General features: G+C 43.2%; 1 long non-coding RNA gene across 2 annotated transcripts in view; it reads right to left on the bottom strand.

Annotated features, from left to right (window-relative positions):
- Positions 1 to 4,874: 4,874 nt before the first annotated feature.
- The window catches only part of LOC129494679 (uncharacterized), a 46,577-nt gene continuing 33,041 nt past the window's right edge, over positions 4,875 to 18,410 (bottom strand). For both annotated transcript variants that reach the window (XR_008661377.1, XR_008661378.1), the window contains exon 3: positions 4,875 to 5,057. This is a non-coding gene — a long non-coding RNA (uncharacterized LOC129494679). The remainder of the gene's footprint in view (positions 5,058 to 18,410) is intronic.

Genomic DNA, 18,410 nt, shown 5'->3' with positions numbered 1-18,410 from the left:
AGTGGGAACTGGGCCTCCATGACACATGACATGGCTCCGTAAGTGGTTTATTGTGATCTGCATGTGTACTTCAAATTCATAAAACACCCCTCTAATGCCAATAGAGGCAATAGAGGTTGGCAAACTCAGCTTCGTGGGCTCAAGATTAACTGAGAAGATGAAGTCCTTGCGTGCCTATGACACTGCACATCCCAATGTGAAGTGTCCTATTTGGGAGATTAAAAAAAAAATTCTGGGCAAATGCCACTTATTGCCCACTATTCTTGAGAGTCACAATTAAAATTAGTATACTTGAGGCTCCAAGAAGTTGTGCAAGGATGAGGCCTGTGGAATACTTTAACATAAGTACATGCAGCATCTCCAGCCCCCGGACCCTTTACAAAGGTAACATCTAAGAGCTCTTGCCAACAACAGTTCCACAGAACTTGACTTTGCATAGTGTTGCAATACATTTCTATTGCATGCAGGTACTAGTAACAATCACAGTATTTTAAAACATTAATACATTCCTCCAATAATTCCAATTTACAATCTTCAACAAGGCTGACAATGTTTTGGAAGCTACATCAATACAGGTTCAATTCTTTTTTAAAAAATTTATTTATTTATTTATTTATTTATTTATTTATTTATTTATTTATTCATGACAGACACACAGAGAGAGAGGCAGAGACATAGGCAGAGAGAGAAGCAGGCTCCATGGAGGGAGCCCCATATGGGACTTGATCCTGGGACTCCAGGATCATGCCCTCGGCAGAAGGCAGGCACTCTCAACTGCTGAGCCACCCAGGGATCCCAATACAGGTTCAATTCTATTACAACAGAGTAAATAGAAAAGAAAAAAAAAAGGCTATTGTAAAAAAGAAAGAAGAAAGGAAAGGAAAGGAAAGGAAAGGAGAAAAAGGAGGCTGCCCAAATTTTTGTGCTGTGTTTTTTTGTTTGTTTGTTTGTTTGTTTGTTTGTTTGTTTTAGAGAGAGCACACACAGGAGGGAGAGGGGGAGAGAATCTCAAGCAGTCTCCATACCCAGCTCAGAGCCTGACATCATGACCTGAGCCAAAATCAAGAGTCCGCTGCCTAACAGGCTGAGCCGCCCAGGTGCTCCCACTGTGCTCTTAAATGTATCAAATATTCCTTGTTATTGAGTGTACTCAGAAACTGAATAGTTTTTGATCATTTTTTTATGTAAAAAATTTATTGTAATATACTTTTTACTATATTGCATTTACTGAGTGACTCAGACTCAGTATCTCTATGAATATTAATAAAACATCTTCCAAAATTTTCAGTATTATAGCATGCTATCATTAACTTTTATTGAATTTATATATGTAATTTTCATGAAAATATAAAAATGAACTTTCCCTTTGGGGCATATTAAAATATTTCTGAACAGAATCCTTTTTTATAATAAGAGTAATTGAAGAACCTTTTAAGTTTTAAAAAAATATATTTACAAAAGCTGAAAAAAGCCCATTATCTATTCTCTCAAATACAGCCACTATTAACATTTTCATCAAGTCTGTTCTTCTTTGCATGATCAGTTTTTAGCATCATTGAAATCCCACTCTGTTGTCTCTATTGATTTAACATTATAGCAAGAATATTAGCATTTGTTTTTATACTTGATGAATGTATAAACAAAGAGAACATTTTAAGATGAGACTCTGCCTTCCAAGAGATGTTGGTGGTTTCAATTTTGGGGGGATCCAGAAGGAGTAATTAAGATGTTCCTCATAGAATGCAGAGGAATGCAGGGCTGTCTTAGATGATGACTCGGAGCACAGTGACCCTTGGCAGTGTCTCCTCTCCCTAGCTAAGCCCACTTGGGTCCCCCTCCAAGGTCTTCCCACTCCAAGTGCTGAGACCCTCCAGGCTTTCCCTAGGTCAGATGTTAAGTCAAATGGCCAAGGTCAGGAAGGACCGGTGAACTCTCCCCTATTCTAACAGTGAAAATTGAGATGAACAGCCTTCCTTCAACCATCAAGTTTTGCTTTTCCTTTTCTTCCAACCTGGTGATACATAAACAATTGCACATGACCTTATGGTGTGAGCTCATGGTAAAATACATAATCTAAGGTAGTTGAGGCTTGGAGCCTAAGTGATGTGGCCAAGCCCCTTCTGGCTGGTAAGTGATAACTCCAGAATCCCATCTCTCTGGCCCTTCCACCTTTCTGCGCAGACCTGCACCCTTGATTCCAAGCAGGCATAAAACGCCATGTAAAATGTGAGATAAAAAAAGCACAGCTGTCCTCAGCTGTGCGGAATTAGGAGATATTTCAATCTGATAGAATTAATGGGCTTTATTGCAAAATCCTCCTAATTCCTCCGTCAGCTCGTCTGAGCCCAGGTTCTGGGTTCTCTGTTGCTGGGTTTTCATCTCAGGCTGACAGATACTGCACATTGAGAATAAAAAATGCACAGGGCGGGAGGTGGCTTTGGCTTTCATAATGGCCACAGGTGTTCTGGTGTGCCTTTCTGCTTCACCCTTTTTACACGCTGCCAGATGACAAAGACATGATGATGAAGACTGCTTTTACTTTCTGGGGTTTCACACAACTAGAAGGATTTGCTGCGTGGGGCAGCTTTCATTTGTCTCCTGTGTTTTCTCTGGGAACATTGTGCTCTCAAAGACAGCTCCAAAACTGTGGATCTGCAGGGCAGGTCAGGCTTTACTCTGAGTAAAGGCGGGTTAGAAAAACAATAGAGTGAAGTCAAAAGAACATTCTAACCAGGCCATGTGAGAGACTAGGGTTGGGATGTGCTGGTGACAGCCAGGGAACAGTAAGAAAGGAACCAAACTGCTCACATTTGTCTCTTTGAAACAGGTGAACAACACCATAAAAGGCACACCCTTTGCCATTTGACATCATTACAAAGAAATATATTTTCCCAAGCCCAGGCCAATAGGGCCCCAAATGGACACTTTCAATCTGTTGTTCTAATCACTCAAGTTGTCTTGCAAACGTAGGCTGAAGGTATGTGATTTACCAACTGAGACTGAGGCTCAGTTTCCTTGTCCATAAAACTAAGGATTTTGAACACACAACCACCGATGGACCTTCTAGTACAGTTTCTGTTGTTTTTGTATAAACTCAACAAACAGCACTGAACACATTTCCTCCTGACAGGTCTCGTTCTCCACCCCCTGCAGTGCCTGAGTCCCACATTTCCTGCCTGCAAGGAGTGACAGTTCACTAGGGGCCATGAGGCCATGTAAAGCCAAGCCAGGTGTGTCTACGGTGCAAGAGATGCAGCAAGAGAGTCTCCCCAGATGAACACAAAGACATTGTAGAGGAAGTGGCACTTGATTAGGCCTTGAAGGATGAGAGGGGTTTTAACACATGGACACGAGGAGAAAAGGAATTCTAGGCAGGGGATGAGCATGGGTAAGAAGTAGGAAAGAGCAAGGCAAGTCCATAGTATCCTGAGATAAATATGCCCGGGGCTTAGGGCCGGAGCAGGGGAATCATTAGAAGGCCTTGAACTCCAGGGCAAGCGGTATGTAGTTTATCTGGTGGGTACCGAGGAGCCATTGAGGCCTAAAGGAAGAGACATAATGCCATTATATGTATTAGAGTTGTACTTTAGGAATATTAATCTGGCAAAATGGGCATATTGGTTTTCCTAAAGTTCCCCAGGTGACAAATGGAGGAGCTGAGATTAGAACCCACCCAGGCTGACTTCCAAGCTTGTGCACATAACTCTCCAAGAAGGCCACAGAAACTAGACAAGCTTCAGATCTACAGCTGCCATGTTTAGATACCAGTGTCTTATCCAGAGAGACACGTTGAGTGGGAAACAACATCAGACATGAAGGGGTGGAGATTCACCTACTAATTCCTAGTGCTAATGGGTTGAATGGTGGCCCCCAAAAGATATGCCCACATCCTAATCCCCTCTACCTGTGAGCATCACCTCATAGAGTAAAGGACTGGATATGACTTTACATAGCAAAAGATGTGAATAAGTTAAGGATCTTGAGAAGAACTTGTCGTGGGTTACTGGGTAGCCGTACACACGATCATACATAACCTAATAAGAAAGACACTCAGAGAAAAAGAGAAGAAAGAAGCAATGTGACCATAGAGACTGAAGTGATGTGCCACAAGTAAAGGAATACCTGAGGCCTCCAGAAGCAAGAGGAAGCAAGGAACGGTTTCTCCCAAGAGCCTTGGATAGGAGTGCGGCCCTAAAACACCTTGATTTCAGACTTTTGGCCTCCAAAACTGTGAGGAAAGACATTTCTGCTGTTTGAAGCCCAAGGCTGTGGAATCTGTGACAGCAGCCACAGGAAACCAATATACTAGGTAACCTTTTGTTAAATTTAAATTCATTTTGAATTGATAAGACATGCATATGTTACCAAATTTTAAAAGGGTAAAGGATTTATGGTGAAAAGGAAATCTCCCTTCTTTCCATGCCCACAAGCCACCAGTTTTCCTCCAAAGAGGCATCCACTATTATTGGCTTTAAATGACCATTTAATCATGTGTATGGGTGTGTGTGTGTGTGTGTGTGTGTGTGTGTGTGTGTGACTACAGAATCTCGCAATTATCCCCAAGTAATGTGAAAGGTCATCTGTGTTATGAGGTTATGAAAACAGACCATATTCTTGCAGACAGACAGACCTGGTTCAAATTCCTTCCCAGTTCCAACAGGTACCTGGAGACTTTCTGGGCAAGCTCCCCAACCTTGGAGGGCCTTGGTTTTCTCCTCTGTAAAAAGGGGATGATGATGATGTTTCCCATCTCTGGGACTGCTAGAGGATCTGATGAGTTGACGTGGGTGAAGCTCCCAGCAGAGACTGGTATGTGGCTTCCTAGGGAGTCCCTATCTTGTAGACTACCATCACTGCTACTCACGTGGCCTGGTAGGAGTGTTCCTCAGCTCAGCCTTCCTCCGCTTGGAATCAGCCCTGGTGCATCTCTTGCTGACATACCTAAGAGAGATGGCTGCATTCTTGTCCTTCCAGAGTTATTTCTGACTGTCTGCCATGGTATCTTCCTTCAGTGTTGATGAGGTTACAAAACATCGATCAGCCAAATTTTTAAACCCCTGAAAAGAAAGTAGTGAGCATTAAGGGAAGGCCAATGTGCCTGGGCTACCAAGACAGGATTCTGGGCCTCTGCCCATGCTGTTCCTTCACCCACAAATGCCTTTTGTCCTAAGTACAAAAATTCCAATAGCAACTATGCACCAGCCTCATTAATGTAATAGAAAGAACACAGGAGTTAGAGAATTCAAAGCCATTTATGTACACTGCAACTTTGGCAGGAACTCTTCCACTCGGTGAGCCTCAGTTTTTTATCTGTAAAATGGGGATAATTTTTTTTTCATATCTATCTCAGAGTCATCATGTGGGTTATAAAAGAAGAATCAGGTGCCAACTTAGGCATTACCTACTCCATTCCTAATTTTACAGATAAGGTATTTGGGACCCACAAAAGGCAAGTCACCTGCCCAAGATTACCTAACAAGTCAGTAGCTGAGCTGGGGCTGGAACTTGGCCTTTTTTTTTTTTTTCGAGAGAGATTTATTTTTTTTTTTAAGATTTTTTATTTATTTATAGAAACACACACACAGAGAGAGAAGAGAGAGTGGCAAAGAGACAGAGGCAGAGGGAGAAGCAGGCACCATGCAGAGAGCGTGACGTGGGACTCATCCAGGGTCTCCAGGATCACACCCTAGGCTGCAGGCGGCACTAAACTACTGCGCCACCACAGCTGCCCTGGAATTGGCCTTAAGGAGAGACCTCTTTTCTCTTGAGCAGGCTAAGGAGATATGAATATGATAAACCATAATATACTATGTAAATAAATATCACCTGAAGCCACTCGTCTTAATGATGTCTAGACTTCAGTCTACCTGTTTGTTTTTCTCAAGTTCTGCCCCAAATGGATGCAAGCCCCAGTCCTCTGCTTTTTGGCTGTAGGAGAAAAGGTATGGGGTATTTGAACTACCCCTGCAACTGTGGGTCTCTGCTCCTAATCCCCTCCTGACCAATGGCTTGTGACAGCAGTGATTTCACCCACCCCTCTGTGCCTCTTCATGAGGAATGCAGAGAATGAGCCTCATGCATAAGGCCACTTGACCTTATGCAGGGTGACACGGAGGTGATGGGGATAGGGTGTGGGGAGTGTTTTAGTGACAAATGATTCTTACTCGGATTGGGTAAACATTCCCTAGGCCCACATGTAACTCTCAAATATTTGCCTCCCTGACTTAGGCTTCATTCTCTCCAAATTGGGACTAGAAACCAGCTTGGAGACTTCTAATAAATGTTTGCCATGATCCAAGATGAGGTGTCTTCTTTCCTTTTACCTACCATTCCAGATAAAACAACAGCGCAACAAGTTTGACATTGTGGTGGGGAAGAGTGACATCTGAATAAGCAGGGACCGCAAAAAGGAGATTTGGCCCCGTTGCTGCAGGACAACTGAACACACTCAACACTCTAGATCCCTCCTCTCGCATCTGAAGACACTGCAGCAAACAAGCAGGCACACACACAGCAGAATTGAAAGGCATCTGTCAATTTTCACTGAGAACAAATTAGATGGTCTAATGATGACTACAGAGAGGTCCCCTGGGAGCTGCCCACTCATCCTGAAGTGTGGTTTATATCTTCATACGTCTTCACGTCACTAACTAGCAGCCCTTCATCTCACCTTGAAGAGCTCCTTTCAGACTGATGATTCTTAGTCAAGCAAAGCTTTGTGGCTGCAAAATCATCCTCCAGCCCTCAAACTCCCTTCATGTTGACTGGCTGGCATTTTATTGGAAGCAAGAGCCCTTTCTTCTTTCCTAGGTAGTTCTCCATTTATTACTAATTTATTTATTATCACTGCCGATTCATAGATCCCTATTTTCAACGGTTTATTTTCTTAATTATTTTGTTTCTCAAATTATCCCAGATTTGGCTGAGGGGAGCCTCTGGAAGCTGATTCCCATGTCTTTTGGACAGGTCCCCATCACTTTTTTGAGCACCGCCTGTCTCTCCTGCACAAGATGGACCAAGTTCATCTTGTAAAAGAAAAGCATGGGGATTAGAAAAAAAAAAGAAAGTGTCACTTACAGATCAATAAAGGTGATTATACATTGGCAACTACAGGTGTTCCATTAGGAATAATTATTCTAAGTATTTAACCTGCAAGGAAATAACTATGCACAGAAAAAAGGACTAGAAGAAAATGCTAGAAAACTAGAAAAAACTCTGTGAGGATGATGAGAATTGTTTTCATTTCATATTGCTCTTTTTTCTTTTCTGTATATCTCAGATTTTATATGATGAGAATGTATAATTTCTATAATGAAAAAAATTATATAAAAGGATCCTTCTTTCTAAGAATAATGGAGTGGGCTAACTCTGAGAACATTAATAAAGGGTGAATAAAGATGTTAACAAATGGGGATCCCTGGGTGGCTCAGCGGTTTAGCACCTGCCTTTGGCCCAGGGCGCGATCCTGGAGTCCCGGGATTGAGTCCCACATCAGGCTCCCGGCATAGAGCCTGCTTCTCCCTCCTCCTGCCTCTCTCTCTCTGTCTATCATAATTAAATAAATAAAAATAAATCTTTAAAAAAAAACAAGCATGTTTAAAAAAAAAAGATGTTAACAAATAGAAATACACAGAAAACACTTTACTGTCATCAATCACACTATCAAATCTCTGTGCCACACACAAGGTCTCAGAAAACCTGATTTCCTGGACCTGGTCCTGCCATGTGTGCCACCAGGGTAACTTTAAATCATGTTGTCAAGTTGGGCCTCAATTTCTTCATCTGAAAAAGGAGATCATTAAGTTCGTCCTCTAGCAGCCATGTAATGAGGTTCAAACGAAACCATGTTTATGAAAAATCCTTTAAAAGAGGACAAATGTAAATCATTTTCAAGAGCTTTTTAAAAATTTTTGTTTTAGGGATCCCTGGGTGGCGCAGCGGTTTGGCGCCTGTCTTTGGCCCGGGGCGCGATCCTGGAGACCCGGGATCGAATCCCACGTCGGGTTCCTGGTGCATGGAGCCTGCTTCTCCCTCTGCCTGTGTCTCTGCCTCTCTCTCTCCCTCTCTCTGTGACTATCATAAATAAATAAATTAATTAAAAAAATTTTTTGTTTTATGCTTTATTGGAACCTTAAATTTTTAGCAGTTTCCTTTTATGTGATTGTCAGCTAAGGTGTCTGGGAGTCTCTCTGAGCCTGCACGGGTCTGTCTCATGGCCAAAGCAGCAGCAACCCCATGGCTTAAATCAGGTTCCCCAGAAGCTACTTGGGGAGGAGGATTCCTGTGCAAGTGATTTATTTATTAGGGAGTGTTCCCTAATAAATAAAACAAGTAAGGAAGTGGAATGTAGGATCAGAAAGCAAAGGAGGCCCAGCAAAGTACCTTATCAGAAAAATTACTCCATGATAACTTTGGCTTATCCCACAAGTGAATTCTGGGGAATGTTATACCCCTCAGAGTCATCCTGGACAGGGGCGAGGGAACTGGAGCATTTATACCCTTGTATACTCAGTAACTAAAAAAGGGGATGGGAGTGGGCAATCTCCCAGGCACTGCCTGTGTGCAGGCAAAGCTGATTCCAGCAGCCCTGAGGTCTGCCCTCTGACAAAGAAACGTAAATGTGGCCAAATATAGACTCCAAAATGGTAAGGGGATCTGAGTGGATGTAGGTAGAGCACTGACATCAGCCCAAGGAAGGCTGGGCATTCAAAACAAAGAAAACAAAATGAGAACCAGTGTTACACATTGGAAAGACCTTTGGGAGGCACCACAGTTAGGTATATGGAGACTGGGTCCAGAGAGGTTGAGTGGCTTGCCCTGAGTCACACAGATGGCAGCCAAAATTCCAGCCCTCGTCTGCCTGAGTGAAGTCCATCTGGTCTGCCAAAGCCTGAGCATCCTCTTCTGTACCACATTACTCACTACACTGAGACTAATGCCTTTTCTATGGAGGGTCACCCCTATAGGGAATCCTTCATGTGCCACAGAATCTTACAGACCACCCTGCCTTCAGAAAACTCAGAGCCCCTGTGGGTATCTTCAGGATGGTATTAGTGGCCCCTTACCCATAGTCACTCCTCTCTTCTTGAATTTGTCCAACACAAGGCACCAGAATGGTTGAACCATGACTTTATGAACCCCAAAGAGAGACGCATGTGTCTCAGATACAGGGTGGCCCGTCTCCGGGCTACAAAGATGTTATTAATGATTTGGGGAGAGTCAGTTAGATAAACAGGTACCATCTCAAACAAAAGACCTTGTGAGCTCACCCGTTTGTTTCTCCTTTATTGTACTTAAAGGCAATTACCCCACATCCTGCATTCTGAACATGAGCAAACATGTGAAGGAGCCAGACACACAGAAGCTCCAGTCACGCAGACCTCGCATCTAGCTAGGAAGCAATGGTCCAGAGCCCCAGTTCCATGGCCAACCCTGCCACACACTAGCTGAGGAATATTGGGTAAGATGTACAATCTTGTCAGGTCTGAGCATCCTTGTTTTCATAAAGTAGAAAAGCCATGTCTACCCCATAATGGTACTGTGAGGATCTACAACATCTCTAGAGGGCTTCATAACTTGTCAAGCTCAACGCACACATAAAAGTATATTTATTTATTTATTTATTTATTTATTTATTTATTTATTTATTTATTTATTTATTTTACATAAAAGTATTTTATCCACATTTGTTTTACCAGCTCAATTTTTATAAAGCCAAATGCAATCACTCCCTTTTCTCAGTATCACTGATCCAACATTCTCAGACACCCTGACACCATCCAAGAGTTAAAATACAAACTTATAAGGCCTCTGAGTAGACGTACCAGATGACATAAACCCATATACTTTTCTCATAATGAAGCAACCAGGCTCTAATGCCCAATGTATTTTCTTCTAGGCAGTTCTAACAAGCTTCATTATTGTGTCTGGTTTCTCAGAGTAGAAGCAAACAAAGCCTCAAGAAGTTGGCCCACTGACCCTAGCAAAAAAGCAGTATTTAACAGCCTGACAGGAGAAATGTCCGAAAGAGTATAAATGACAGCTGTATTCACTCAAAATCACAGTCTGGGGTCAAAAGCCTACACATTCCAGAAGGCCTCGGTGTTGGTAATGACTCAACACCACTAAGAATCAAGTTGCATTGTGATCTGTGCTATTTAATAGTGCAGAGACAGCTAGTAGAAGAGTTGACAGAAAAATGTCCAATAGCACTAGGGATTAAAACAGAAGGACATTAAACAACAATAAAATCTATGATGTTTAAGTTAGTATGGATTTTCTGAACTGAAAACACTCGATGCTGGTAAGGGTAAGGTAAAACTGATTCCAGAAAACCAAGAACTAAAAAAAAAAAAAAGAAAAAAAAAAGAAAACCAAGAACTATATAAATGTCTCAAAATAAAGGAAAGATAAAGCGGATTCTAAGCAAATAACATTTAACATCCACAAAAAGTGGAAAATTTCCACAAAAAGTGGAAAACTATACAGGAACATGGGAAATTGCTTACGATGTCAATGAGACAAGACACTAAGTTGCATGTATAGACCACTTCCAAGTGCTCACAGCCGTATTTCCCTAAGTAAAAGAGAGTGCAAGGATTATCACTGTGCTTTTATTCTTTCCATCCTCTCTTTCCTTCGTACTTTACAGGCAGGGAAACTGAGGCCAAGTGGCTGGCTCTGCTGTTGAAAACCTGTCCCTACAGTTTCCACATAGCCTGCAGGAGTACCTGAAGGGGCAGAGTAGAAAAGCTGATGACTGTGCACTAGGAGGGCCATGTCACAGAAGCCATGTGGGGCTGGGGGTGGAAAGGGCTGGTTCAACCATGGCTTTGGCACATGCTTTCTAAACAACAAAGCCTGCTCAGTGACAGGCCCCGAGGAACAGAGGCAGGTCAGATGTGGTGTCTGCCCTCACAGAGCACAGCGGAGGGAGAGCTGGCCTCTGCCTGAAGCGATCAGGGAAAGCATCAAAGAGGAAGTGGTATTTGGACCTTGAAGCAGGACAGGAACATGCAGCTGAAGCCAGTGTGTGCTAGTTCGTAAAGGGATGACTGTTCAATTGCCAGGAATCTTGCATGTTGGTGCTTAGACACAGCCATTAATAAAAATAAATGCCATGAACTTATAATCTGATAAATAATATTTGAAGCAAAGGTAATAGGCAAAATTCATCACATCCTAATTACTTGGCTTGATCTTACTATTACCTATGCCTTTGAGGCTGTTTACTGTACCTGTGAGGTGATAATACTACAGAATCATGTGCATCTCTTCTCAACTCCACATTCAATGGCACCATGTCAGCAGCTTGAAACTGGCAGTGATGGGAGTACTTGCATCATAGAAATGGGCAAATGCTACAAATCAGAACTCGGCTTAATGTTTTGTCAATGGTCAAGCATTTAGACCCTGGACTTCTGAAAAGTGGTGGAGAAAATATTAATAATGCAGACTAAACTTAGTCTGCCATGCTCACAGGTTTTCTTTATATTATGAATAGCACCAAAATATGAGGAAACTCTTCCAGTACTTGAAAACTAAACTGGAAACTCTTCCAGTACTTGAAAACTATTAGCAGACAAGGTATCTTTGTTACTGATGAATACATGAAGTTCCATTGTATTTCTTCATTATCTCATTTTGTCTTACTTATAGCGTAAATGAAAATACCAGTCAACATTGATCAAAGAGCTTCACTCCACACATGAGTGACCTCTCTGCTGCATCTTATAGTAACCAAGCATTTGTTCCTAGTTTGGTTTTGCAATGCTATTGTTGGCAACAGAATTAGAAAAACTGACAGTGGAGTTTATAAGGAATAGCACTAAAGGGAAAGGTGTGTGGAACTTACAATAGAGTATTGCATATTATCCATAAGTCACATGCTACTATGGTTTCCTCACTACTTAACTTTCTCATATAGTTTTAAATTTCTGTGTCTATAGTCAGATTCCTCCTGCAACTCCTACCCTTATTTTTGTTCTTGATGTTGTTTGCATTTTTTTAAAGATTTTATTTATTGATTCATAAGAAACAGAAAGAGGCAGAGACACAGGCAGAGGGAGAAGCAGGCTCTCTGCAGGACTCCATCTCAGGACCCCAGGATCACAACCTGAGCCGAAGGCAGATGCTCAAGCATTGAGCCACCCAGGTGTCCCGATGTTGTTTGTATCTTATGATTTCCCTTAATTAGTCCAGAAGTTATATTACCAGTTTTTCAAAGAATTGGCTTCTGTGTTGACCATCTGTACTCGTGTATTGTTTGCTTTGGTTGTTTCTTTTTCACTCATTTCTAATTTCATCCTTCTACTTCCTCTGGGTTTATTTCATTCTTTTTATAGCTTCTTGGATCAAAAGTTCAGTGATCTCACTCCTTCTTTTAAAAATTTTTCTCTTTCAATAGCAAGGCTAGCTCAAGCTACAAACTTCCCTCCAAGCACTGCTTTGGCAATATCGAAGAGATCCGACATTTACCAGTGTGCTTTTGTTTCCAAGTGTATGGATTTACAGGTTGGAGGTGTCTTTCAGCAACTGGTAGCATTCTGGAGAATGCTGAGATTTCCACTACTTACTATTATTTTTCTTAACATTTTTTAAAAATTGAAATATGTTACACAGTAAAGTGACTACAGATTATGTGTATAGCTTGATGAATTTTTACAAATACAAATATGTAGGGGCACCTGCATGGCACAGTCAGTTAAGCATCCAATTCTTGATTTCAGCTCAGGTCCTGATCTCAGGGTCCTGATATTGAGCCCCAAGTAAGGCTCCCTGCTCAGCAGGGTGTCTGCTTCTCCCTCTCCCTCTGCCCTTCCCCACTCACCACATGCACATGCTCTCTCTCTGTCTCTGTCTCTCTAAAATAAAGAAATAAATCTTTAAAAGAAAAAAATACATATACCTATGTCTCTGCCTATGGATCAACATATAGAACATTACCAGAGCACAGAAGACGTCCTGCCTCTCCCCATCAATACCCCTCAGAGGTATCACCCATGATTCATTTTCCATGCATAAGTTTTTGCAGTTCTTATAAATGAATCATACAATATGTATCCTTTTGTGTCTAGCTTCCTTCTCTCTACACAGTTGTCCATGGTACAAAGACATTGCAATTTATTTATCCATCCTACTGTGCAAGACACTTAAGTTGTTACCTATGTATAATTATCTTAAACAATGTTGCTATGAACATTCTTATAAACATCTTTTAGTAGAAACACACATTTCTTATAGGTATACACATGAAAGTACTAATAAACTTTCAATTTTTAGATTCTGAGTATATTTTTCCCTATATCATTTAAAATCTTAGTTGGGTCAAGGTAGGATATAAAAATATTTTATCATGTGTGACTATGTCAAACGGATCAGGGGCTGTAACTCACAGTAGTATTCTCCCCATTTAAGCTCTCCTGGGCCCTAGTGTTCAAACTTAGAAAAATCCTAGAACCCAGATCTCTCAGGCAGTGGCTCTGAACTTCTGTCCCAGAATCACCTGGAGCACTTGTTAAAAATGCACAACCCTGCCTCTGCCCCAAATCTATTGCCTTGATTTCTCCAACAGCAGGACCCAGGAATCTTCATTTTAACAAGTATCCCCATGATTCCACTGCTCATGGAGGTGTCAAACATTCCTGGCTTCCATGTTTCCATGGGGACCAGTGAAGTGAATTATCACCAACCCAGGCAGCCTGTATCCCTCTGTGTCCCATTCTGAGAACCCCAGTTATAACTCGGTTCTCTCCCTGGCCACTTCCTCCTCGTCTTCACTGCTAAAAGCCCAAGTAACGAATGTAGAATGGCTTATAGGAATTACCAGTAAATTGGGTGGATCTGACCCCTTTCCTCACTGCACCCATGGGAAAACTGAGATCAGGGAGATGAAGAGGACTCCATAAGGAGACAGGGTCCCACCCTCCCTTTGTCTACAATAAGGAAAAAGTCTTGCAGAGGGAAACCCCTTAGCCCCAAGTTTCCTGAGGGTATCAGTGTTCTAGAAGATGCCTGTGTTATCAGAGTGAGCGTGGCCTTGGGAACCAGACAGACCTGAGGTCAAATCCTAGCTCCTCACCTTGAATAAAATAAATGGAGGTTTCTGAACCTCAGGTCCCAATCTTGAGAATGGGTTTCAAGCTGATGTTAGGATGAGAGCTAACACTTACATGAAGTATTTGGCATGTGGCATGTGCTGAATAAATGGATATAATTATTAAGAGAATCTCAGTCACTCAGGAAGTCCTGTCACTTTGTCTGGAATAGTACACAGGCTGTAGCAGAAGCAATGGAGAAAGGAATCTTGACTTTCCCAATGCCTTACCTACTCTCTTTAGGTTCTTCCTCAGTGACCTGCATGCTGGAACTCCAAATTCACCTAAGAGCCCTTCCACTGGACACACGTTTCCTGAGCAGCAACTGGAGGCGGGATCCTGAGGAGCCCTGGGGTTTCAGTTCCTGCCCCAAGGAATATCAGCCCTGACAGACAGGTAGGCATGTATATGGACAGCCACGTACAGAGGGCAAAGTAAGAGTCTGGGTGAGGAAGTGGAGTTTGGGTGGGTCCAGGGGCCAAGGCAGGCACGGGCAGAGAAAACACACCAGATGAATGCAAGCCTGGCAGTTTACAAATGGCTAAGTGGAGGGTCAGGGAGTTGGGCAAACACTCCCAGTGGCCCTAAAACCTGGCTCCTCTGACTCTCCATAAGTCTAACAATTCTATGTTAGAATTTATCTTTTAGGAAAAGCTGGATTGATAATAGGGTCAACCAAGAGCCCAGCAAATATGTAAAAGCTTAGTAGGAACTTGCAGCCATAAAGCAAATCAAAGATGTTAAGCAAACTGAGATTCATAGTCTTTTGTTTGCCTGTCTGAGCTAACATCTCACAAAGGAGGACGTCCCACCACCCCCCCCCCGCAGCAAAGTACATGTGGGTTTGTGTTAGTAAGTGGTATTTACAAAGTATTTTGATCTCAAAATCACATCTCCATGGATGTTCAGATGTAGGAGCAAGAACTCACCTTGGACAGCACTTTTGCTCTTTTCACGGCCAAGCTTTGGGATTGGTGCATTGGTCCCAAGAGTCAGGAGGCCGTGTGACTTGCTTTGTGATCTGGGCGATTCCCTCTCCCTCTCTAGGGCCTAGTATCCCAGTCTGTGAAATGCAAGCATTAGGCTAATTGCCTCGCAGGGCTCACTCAGACCTAGGGTTCTCAGATCCTGTTGTCTTATTTTGGATACCTGTAACAGCTCTGGGAGGTAGACATCATCATGCCCATTTGACAGATGGAGAGTCAAAGCTTAAAGAAGGGAAGAGTTAGAGGACACCCAAGAGTCAAAGGCTGAGCCAGCCCAGAACCCAGAGCCCTGCAGCTTTCCCAAGTATACCTCCTAGAAAGCCATATGTGCACATCTGCATGTACATGCATGCATGTGGAGCAGGGCGCATGTTTTCACATGTGCCCCAGAGCCGCCCTGCTGTGGTTCCTGGATGCTGCGTGTATAGACTCGTAGGCTGGGCCAGGCCTATTCCAGGCAGTTCCGCCCTGTGGGAGGCAGGAGAAGAGGGGAAAGGGGGGGAGGAGGATGGGAGCTACACCTACATTTTTGTGCTGCCCTCTGATTTCAGCGGCTGCAACACAGGCTCCTGGCTGCTGTGTACTTAGCTAATTCTGAGTGACTCCATACACGGGCAGTGGGCCGGAACCCTCCCCTCCAAGCATCGAAACTGACTAGCTCCTCTCACGGCGGGGATCCAGGCCTGCAGGGGCACTCACGGCCCTTCTTGCATATGCACACCGAAACACACACACACACACACACACACACACACACACCGAGGCAAGCGTATGGGCACACACTCACAAACACGTGTGCACACGTACACACTTAGCAAGTGTTTCCCCCAGGTTCCTCATCAGTAAAATGGGAGACAAACTCTTTGCCTGACCAGAGGAGACTTTGAGTTCACAGACATTGAAGCTGGTTGTACAAACTGTAAAGAGCTAGAAAGACCCTGCTGGGATAATGCTCACCCAATCCGCGCGAATGGCAAAGAACAGGGTTTTTCTTCCCTTTTAAAAATTAATAAGCCGGGATCCCTGGGTGGCTCAGCGGTTTAGTGCCTGACTTGCGCCTGGGGCATGATCCTGGAGTCCTGGGGTCGAGTCCCACGTCGGGGTCCTTGCATGGGGCCTGCTTCTCCCTCTGCCTGTGTCTCTGGCTCTCTCACTCTCTCTCTGTGTCTCTCATGAATAAATAAAATATTTAAAAAAATAAAATTAATAAAAATAAAAATTAATAAGCCACGTGGGCTGCCTTTTAAATGTGATTAGATAAGTTTACTCTAGTTTTAGTTTAATACAAAATTAGTAATTTCAGCTTCGGAATCATGTCTTGTGTGCCCTTCATCCTCTTCATTAAATCGGGAATGGATTGCAAAGAACACCCTGATGGATAATTCAAAAGAAAGATGATATTGATTTTGGACTTCTAACTTCCAGTCTATTGGACTCTACAATAATAATTTTGTTGTTTTAGCCGAAAAAAGTGGGGAGGAGGAGATGCTATAGTGAGGTAGTTAATAGAATGGACTCTGGAACCAGACTGCCGGGGCTCAAATCCCAGTTCTGCCGCTTGCTGGTGTGTCATGCCTTGGTCGTGTGATTTCACAGCTTTGTGCCTCAGGCTCCCCATCTGCCAGGTGAGGGGACTATAGGACCTACTCCATTGGGTGATTATGAGTGTCTGCACGTACAGAACTGCTCAATTAAGAGGGGTTGTTATTATTTTTTTCTTAGAAGCGGAGTAGGTGGTGATGATCGTATTCAAGGTTGCCTGGTGATTCACTGACAGTGCCAAGGTCAGCCCTGAGCTCTCCCATGCCCCCACCAGTCTACACTGGCTTTGGGGGAACCCTCTGTCATTGGAGGGTAGGGCAATTACTCTACCCCACCTCCCTGCCCACAGCCTTATCTCCAGATCCCTTGGAATGTTTTAATGAGGGAAACTCAAGATCTGGCTGGGTAAAAGCAGAAAGGTAAGGTTCTCTGCACCACTCTCTACCAGTGCTAGCTCCAATATCAGTGTCATCTGTGACTGGATACAGGGGTCTGGTGACAGAGGGCTTGAAACCCTGAGAGCTATAGGGACCCAGAAATCTGTCAGAAAGGGAATAAGTTAAACCAAGAATTGGGCTCCAAATTCTGCTCTGCCTGAGAAGCTGGGTGACCTAGGGAAATCATTTCACCTCTCAGAGCTTTTGGAGATAACATTGGTTGAAGTTTTTAAGGCTAGGATTTGACAAGACCAGAAATATCTCACATTCCAAAGGATGTAAAAAAATTTTTTTTGCTCAGTCAGTGAAGGTATGAGAAGAGGTCAAATGTAGAGACTGACTCTAACCTGCTAAGCAGCTAAGAGCCATCATAAGCCCACATGGTTGAAAAATTCCTATGGGGCAACTTTTATTGCAATGCAAATGCAACCCAGAAGCCAAGACACAAAAGGCCAAGTCATGGAAGTTGTGTCTGTCTTGAAGGCAGTCACCCAGAGGGTGGGAATCAGAGGGGTTTCAGGGGACACACTGTGAATAAGCACTCTGGCCAAAGAAGCAAGCACATGGCTTCCCATGTTAGCCAGCACTGGTTTCAAATCCTTACTTGGCCACTTGTTGACAGTTGAGTGATCTTAGGTAAGTCCCTCAACCTCCTGCCTCACAGCTTCCTCAGCTATAAAATGGTCATAATAATCATGGCCCATGTGGCCATCCATGTACAGGATTATGTTGGGTGATACAGTGAAATGTTCCTAATGCACAGTAAGCTCAATGAATGGAAGGTATTGTTCTCATTTGGGTTCTCTTTGTTTTGGGGTGATAGAAATAAAACTCAAGTAAAGAAGTTTTATTTCTTAATAAAGCTTAAGAAGGCATTTTATTGGTTTAAGTAACCAAGAAGGGCAGGGGTGGAGCTAGCCTTAGGGAGGGAGGTCTGGGACAAGGAGCTTAAACCCAAAGACACTCTCTTCTCAGCTTTTCATCTCTAACTGTTGGCTTCATTCCTTCCTTCCACAGGCAGGCTTCCCTGTGGATGAGGACATGGCCCCCAACAACTCCAGGCTCACATCTCCATCACCCATCGGGAAAGGATTCATTCTCATCAGATAAAAACAAAAATCCCAAGAAAGGACCCTAAATTGCCTGGCTTGGGTCACATGATCACCTCAATCACAGTAGCCAGGAGGATGGAGTCCTCTGATTGGCTTATCAGTCATGTATCTAGGGCACCAGGGAAGTGCTCTTAGAAGAAAGAGGATGGGGATGCTCTGCCAGTTTCTCTTCAGGGAGTCTTGTGGGTGGAGAAGGGGAACAGTTCTCTGTGCTAGATGCTGGGAATGGCATGAAGC

This window comes from Nyctereutes procyonoides, unplaced genomic scaffold (assembly GCF_905146905.1).
Source record: "Nyctereutes procyonoides isolate TBG_1078 unplaced genomic scaffold, NYPRO_anot_genome, whole genome shotgun sequence".
In the NCBI taxonomy this organism is placed as follows: domain Eukaryota; kingdom Metazoa; phylum Chordata; class Mammalia; order Carnivora; family Canidae; genus Nyctereutes; species Nyctereutes procyonoides.
This window is presented reverse-complemented; position numbering and strand designations above follow the sequence as displayed.